At 26.5% G+C, this 7973-nt stretch overlaps 1 long non-coding RNA gene across 1 annotated transcript; it reads right to left on the bottom strand.

The window, feature by feature from the left end:
* Positions 1–5744: 5744 nt before the first annotated feature.
* Positions 5745–7516, bottom strand: LOC108472640 (uncharacterized). Its single transcript, XR_001869576.2, has 2 exons — positions 6722–7516; positions 5745–6024 (listed from the first exon to the last, which is right to left on the bottom strand). It is a non-coding gene; the product is annotated as an uncharacterized LOC108472640 (long non-coding RNA).
* Positions 7517–7973: the final 457 nt, after the last annotated feature.

Below are 7973 nucleotides of genomic sequence, written 5' to 3'. Positions count from 1 at the left end.
AATTCGATCTTCGGGTTGAGTATATAAACATAAAAAATTAATAATTTAAACAACATAATAATTAACTATTTAAAATTAAATGATTTAATAAATTTTCTTACCATTTCTAATTGAACATCGGAGATATGTTTTTCATCCAAACAAATAAGTTGGTTTGCCATTTAAAAATAATAATGAAAAAAATAAAATCAAACAAAATAAAATTCAAAAAAATAATTAAAAAATAATTGAGGATTGAAAATTGAGGATTGGAAATTGAAAATTGAAAATTGAGGATTGAGAATATAGGATGGAAGAATGAGCATTAAGTATTTGGTTGAAAATAATTAAGTTTAGAGGGGTTTATATATGAAATTTTATGGTTGTTGGAGCCCTTGTAGTCATTGGAAAAGTTACCATTGAAGAGAAAACACGTTCTACAGGGCGTGTTTTCATTAATGTGGCAGTGAAAATGCACCCTGTAGGACACATTTTCCTTTCTCTCTCCAAAATCAATATAGATTGGTAAATTTTTAGAAAAACGACATACTTTCTAAAAAAAAATTCAACATATTCTATTAAATTAGCTGAAAACAGTTACATGTTTACTACAATATGGACACATTTCTCAGCAGTCTTACCATTGAACCCTAAACCTTTATTTAAAAAAGACTATGGTTTTTAACATATTAAATTTAAATGTATACTTGTTGCATAGATGACTTGAATTTAATATGTCAAATAAAAGACGTAGTATACTTCAAATAAATTTAGGAGGATTTTTTTTATGTTTTAAATATGCTCTACATCATTATCCAAATTAACATTTAATGCTCAAGTTGGTGAATAATTTGATTGATAAAGTAATGATACTTTGAAGACTTAATTAGAATAGTTTAAAGCTTGAAGACTATATTTACATCTGGATTATAGTTTGGGAATATCAATGTAATAATCCCTTATTGAAAACAAAACTAACATTTTTAATTAGGTTAAAATTCGTTATACGTTCATATACTCTTTGCAAATTTGAAACTTTATTTTTTTTTTTTTATCTTGAGTAGACTTGTTAATGGATTGGGTGGTCCGTCATAAGTTTGGGCAAAATTTTTTGTCTTCGATAAGTAATTTTAAAAGATTTTTATTTAAATTTAATTATAAAAATATATAATATTAATATAAAATTTTAAATTTTAAATATTTTATTTTTAAATAGTGAAATGAGTTATTTGAGCATGTTAGATTGAACTAGATTCAAAATTTGAAAATTTTCTAAATCGAGTCACAACTTAACCTAACTCAACCCATAAATATTTCTAATCTTAAATCCCGTTGTTACTCCTGGCTTCTCCCCTTGAAATATTTGCAGAAATTGGTGTTTGTTTTGAATTGCGAAAGGGTTTTTTAAATTAATTGGAAAAGGTTTGAAATTTGAAACTAAAGCTATCTTTTTCTCTTGAAGTGTAAAAAATTAAAATATAATATGTGTTTTTCGGCAAAAGAAATATAAGTTTAAGGAACAATAAAGAAAAAAATTGGGCTTGAATCTAATTGGGTGAAGCTTTTAGAAAAAATTATAAGATTTTTGGAAAAATAATATAGAAATAATAAATAAATAGAGTTAATTGCACTAAACATCTTAAAATTGTGTCATTCATTCTAAATTAGTCCCTAAACTTCAAAACATTCTAATTACATTCCCAAACTATCGATGTTATATTAATCGTGTTCTTCTATTATCAAAACCATTAAATGACATATCAAATCTTATGTTACATAATTTAAAATAAATTTTTAAAGAAAAGTAAAATGTTACCATATAATATTTAAAAGTTAAGACTAAAAATAAAGTAAAACTAAAAAATGCCAGAGAGTGAATAGTTAAAATTTTGTAAAGTTTGAAAACCTTAAAACTGAGATGTTTACAACATCCATTTTTACAATAGTCATTTTTTTTCCTTTAAATTTTTTATTTTAAACTATACCACATAGGACTTGAGATCTCAATTGATGGTTAAATTAATGATTTTAATAATTGAATGCTCTTATTGATATAACCTCAATAATTTGAAGATATATTTAGAATGCTTTAAAGTTTGAGGACCAATTTAAAATAAATGTTATAATTTTAGGATGTATAGTGAAATTAACTCATAAATAGATAAGGAAGGAATTGGGCTTCAATCTAATTGGATCTAAGGGTTGAATTGTATTTTATTTAATGGGCTAATCCAAGTTTAAAATTGGGCTGAACCAAACTTCTTGAAAACATATATGTTAGCATACAAACACAATACTCCAAAGCCTATACATATTGCACACAGAAGAATGGGATTCCATTACATTACACCAACATAATCAATTATTTGGCTTTGTTTTCAGCCTTTCGTTTAATTTTTTATTTTTTATTTTTTAATCCTTAAATTTGTATTTTTTTGTTAAATTATCTCAAAATTGATGGAAAAATTAACCTTTGTTAACATGACATACATGTGGCCTGCCACTTGAATGACATGTAAGCATTTAATTAATTTTTAAAATTTAAAAATATATATTTTTATACTTTTTAAATAATTTTAATAATTTTAATCTTTTTAAAATAATTCTTATATATTTTTAAATTTTTAAAATTTTAAAAATTAATTAAATCTTGACATGTCCTCCACATGAAAATCTATGTGTATGCCATGTCAAGAAAGTTAAAACATTGACTTTTCTATCTATTTTAGAGTGATTTGGAATAAAAATAAATTCAATGTCTAAAAAAAATAAAAAATTAAGTAAAAGACTAAAATAATATATATTTTTTTTAATTGGAAGGAAAAAAATTATTATGCAAAAAAGAAAAGAAAAGAACAGCAATTTGATCAAGGTTGCACCACATTGCATGGCTTGAAATTAGATTCTTTGGTTTTGCTTTGGAAATGCAAAAAGATATGTAGAGCATATGCCAGGGGAGTCACATAAGCTGACAATGATGCATGTACTAGATTTGTAGCTAGATTATGGAATAGAATGCTAAGGTTTTTTTATTAAAAAACTTAAAAATTTTAATTAATTATTAAAATGATCTATTTTTTTAATTAAATATGTAAATGACCTGAAATTTACAATAAAAATTAGTGGAGTCAAATTATTTGGCTCCACCAAAATGCCAAAAAAATTAATTTTTTTGGTAGAGCCATTTAGAATTGCGCCACACAGCCACCTTGTTATTTTTTTTACATTATTTTTTTATTACTTTTTTACTTTTGTCATTTTCTTTTACTTTTTTAAGTTTTGTCTTTATTTTTTATTATTAATTTTAAAAATTTGAAATGTATATTTGAAATATTTTAGAATATATATTTTAAAATTTTAAATATATATATTTGAAATTATTTTCTAAATTTTAAATATTATTTTTAATAATATAAAACATTTAAATTTTTAAAGATATGACCTTTCAAATTTATTATTAGTTTTATAATATTTTAAATGTATATTTTAATTTGTTTTATAATTTTTTAATTATGATTTTTAAATTATTTTTAAACATATTGAAACCTTTTTAAAAAAATGTTTGAATATCTTTAAAATTAATTTTAAAATTAATAATTTATAAAAATTTTATATTTAAAATTTCAAAAATATTTAAAATATATATTTAAAAATTATAAAATAAATTAAAAAAGTATAAAACAAATTAAAATTTACATTTAAAATATTATAAAACTAATAATAAATTTGAAAGGACATATCTTTAAATTATTTAAATGTTTTATATTATTAAAAATATATTTAATATTTAAAATAATTTTTAAAATTTTAAAAATAAATTAAAAATAATTTTAAAATTTAGAAAAAATTTCAAATATATATATTTAAAATTTAAAATATATATATTATAAAATATTTCAAATATTCATTTCAAGTTTTTAAAATTAATAATAATTAAAATAAATAAATAAAGATAAAGACAAAACTTAAAAAAAAAGTAAAAAAAAAAAAACAAAGTGAGGTTTGTAACAGGGTGGCTGTCATGCTGGTGGCACCAAATTAATTGGCTCTACCAAAAAATGATAATTTTTTTTAAAGTCGCCCATATTTTCAAAAAATTGTAGTATTTATCTGGTATTTATATAAGTGGTGCCATTCTACATGGCTCTACTAAAAAAATAATTTTTTTTATAGAAGTTGACGTGGTATGTTGGTGGCGCTAAATCATTTGGCTTCACCAATTTTTATTGCAGATTTCAAGTTATTTTTGTGTTTAATAAAAAAAAGGTCATTTTAATAATTAATTAAATTTTTTAGATTATTTTAATAAAAAAGCCCCAAAAAATGACAAACTTTGGGCTTAAATTCATACAGCTGACTGTAACATGACACAATGGGTAGTCCATATATGATTAATTACGCTCAGTTAAAAAGGGTAACCCATGGCGTCAATGCTGATGCCGACTTAACTGCATAATAGCAAACATGAGAGAGAGAGAGAGAGAGAGAGAGAGAGAGAGAGAGAGAGAGAGAGAGAGAGTCAGACAACTAAAGGCATTTCAGTGCTGCATTTGCCTCAGCTTCAGTCCTTGTTGACAGACTTAGAGGATAGGGTTGAAAAATAAAATAAAACCTATTCCAATAGTAGTATTTGTTTGAGTTTCAGTTTGGGTTTATTAATTTTAGTTTGGTTTGTCTTTTATGCAAGATTTCATATTTTATTTTTCCCAGAACTTGTCCAAACCTAAGCGTTATAACCCTTACTTCAACATGCACAATACAATAAGCAATCAGCTAACTTGCATATACATATAGAGACCCATAACCCTGTTGATGACGCTTGTCTTTCATTCACCTTTTCAAATCACCTGTTTTCTTTCTCTATTTGGATTTCTGTGTACTCCCTGTTCCCCCTGCCTCCCTTACCTACAATTCTACATAACAACACCATCTAAAACAAACTACGTTAATTAACATCATCACACTACTCATATTCCAAATTATCTCTCTATTTTACGGCCTTACCTCGATTGGTATCGTAAAAAGACGTAAGCTTAATTATGCTTAATCCTATGTTATCTTGAGAAATGATTATAGATCGAAGTAGCCTTTTTTTTTTCCTTTTGCCACTGATTTTCCTTTCTTTTCTGCATTGTTTCTTTTATCAGTCCTCTGAATCAATGCTATGTATTTAAGATGAAACACGTGAAATCCCCATGGTTCTATGTGTTGGGCGTATTGATTTTACACTGCTCAACTATTACTATGAACAAAAGAAATTGTAAATTACGATTATTTGTGTTATACCATGATATTATTAAAATTGACTATCAAGCCAAACTTATTCTCAAACCATAAATTTCGAGGTCTCTTAACTTACCTTCGTTTACAAAACCCCAAAAATATTAATTAGACCCATCATTATTATTTGTGCTTTTAAACTGGATGCAGCTGATCATGTAAGAGACAAGACCACATGATTCAAGCAAAAAAATGAGATGTCCAATCCATCACATCATTCTTTCTTTATAGCAAAATCAGTCCCAAACTACAAAAAACAGTTTCTTATATAAATAATACTAATGCTAAGCTCTAAACCTCTCATAGTTATGCGAAGTGTTTCATTCATAAAATTAAGACCAAGTAAGTGGCATAGTTATTGGCAAGTGGATTTGATTCTCCTAGACTTCTCATTAACCACTAATCTTTTGATTCCTTTTAAAGTTTATTAATATTCTCTCATACCTCTCCTTTTCTTTAAGGAATATGAAGTGTAAAACATACTCTTAATCAAAAGCTGGTAAGCATCAAATGTTGCTTATAATTCTAAGAACCGTAGAATCTCCTTACAAATACTTCCAAGCCAGGGAGTGAATTCCATGTATTCAGCCTTGAAACTTGCAAAGGATACTACAGTTCTAAACCATTAACAGCATGTATAGTAAGTACCAAAGTTAACCAGAGATAAAAGCAAGCATAAAAACAAAACATAAATGGCGGAGATTACACAGCTCCAGCATCCTTATCATCCACCACCCACCACTTCTTGTTTTACCAACAAAAGACCTGAAACAGTTACAAAGAACACCTCGATTTAAGCATCCCCAGAGTTGAAAACTGGTTAAAAATTACTACTATAAGAGAGAATCTCAAGTAGCACATGTGTTTTAAGAGAAAACCCTAACCTGAAATCATGGTCTTTTAAGAAAAATGAAGGAAAAAAAATCAGGGTTTTAGATAAAAGACAGACAGGCAGACACAAGATTTTTGAAGCCATCATGAAAAATAAATCAGTTCAATGATGAACACTACACTGAATCCATAGAGAAAGGGGAAAAAAATAAGGAAGTGTAATGTGATAAGAGATTATGGTAACATACTATTCCTAGATGGAATACAATAATAGCAATAATGATAAAATAATTATTTTTTCTTTTACATTAGTTAATCATTTGAGTGAGAAAAACCCTAATGTAAGATATGGCCATGTAAAAGGGTAATCATAATCATAATCATATCATATTCATACCCTTTTCTTCTTCAGTCAGAAAAAAAAGAAGGGGGGGGGGGGGGAAGAGCAGTCAAAATCTTTCATCATTACACCAATCTGCTCATGCCCACACCCCCAACAACCTCGATTTCCAGGAACCCCATCAACAAGAAATCTTCAAAAATCAATAAAAAAATATACACTCATAAAATTACATGTGACATAGACGAGAGAAAACCAATAAAGAAAGGGAAACAAAAAGAAAAAACTTACCGAGAGAACATAATCAAAATTGGAAGCAAATAATTGGGGGGAATGAAGCCTGGTCCGACGTCATTAACCTATGATTAATGATTAAATCATCATCATCTCTCAAACTTTGATATATGAAAAAAAAATCCATAGATCTAGTTGATGGCCTCGAGCCAGACAACATTCCCCTCAAAAGAAATGGCTTCCTTTCAATCTTCTCATCTATTTCACCCAAAGAAGATTAACAATGGCATAGGTGAGTGATAGAATTGAAGTGAGGAACTAAAAGTTGATATATAGAGATCAAAAAGGGGAAAAAACAAGTTAAGAAAAAAAAGAAAAAAAGAGGAGAGATGGAGAGGTGAAAAGGACAAACAAAAGTAATAAAAAGTAGCAGAGTCCCCCAAGGTGAAGCCCTGGCCCTACATCTGGGTCTTGGGTTCCAGAAAAACATTAAAAAGTAGTAATTATGTTATTATTTAATTATGAATTCTTGTTCTCATGTTTACTGTGAGATAATAATCATGACCTAATCAAAACCCATCAGCTCCAGCTGTTATATTTAGGCATCTTAATCGCAACCAACTCTATGAAAAACATAACATTACTATTAAACACTCCTATAATAATTCCATTTCTCTCTTTTTTTTTTTTTTTTATCAATTTGATTCTCTCATCCATTCGTAAGTTTTCCTTCGCATTTAGTTTTGAATTGAACAGCCTTTTCTCTCTTTTTATGAATTTAATGAATAATTAAATTGATATTATTATAAATTTAATAACAGGACAAAATTCAAACAACAAATGCAAGTAGTGTAATTTAAACTTAAGCAACAATTAGGACGATAAATACTCTTAACCATCGTACCATCACATGATATTTAATTTTTAATTATTAATTAAGCTATTATTAGACTAACTGTCAAACTTCTTAAAAATTGATAATTGAAATAGTTGGAACATTAACCTAATTATTAAAACATTACTCACAATTAATGCTTTACTGGCCGAATTCGAGCGAATTTAATAATTACATGTCTGGGTTAAGGATAAATTTGCAATCTTTAAAAAATAAAAAAAACTCATATTGAAACAATGTAACCCTTTTCCTATTTTCTGTATACTTAAGAAAAAACCGAATTGAATTACAGATTTTCAAACTTTTTCTAAAGAAAGTAAATATTAATTGTATATCTAATCAAACTCCCAAAAGAAGGATTTCCTTGTTTATGCCATTTTTCATTTGTGTTTTTGAATTAAAAATATCTTATAA

Source organism: Gossypium arboreum, chromosome 1, assembly GCF_025698485.1.
Source record: "Gossypium arboreum isolate Shixiya-1 chromosome 1, ASM2569848v2, whole genome shotgun sequence".
Lineage (NCBI taxonomy): Eukaryota > Viridiplantae > Streptophyta > Magnoliopsida > Malvales > Malvaceae > Gossypium > Gossypium arboreum.
The sequence above is the reverse complement of the archived record's forward strand: the minus strand, read 5'-3'. Positions and strand labels throughout refer to the sequence as shown.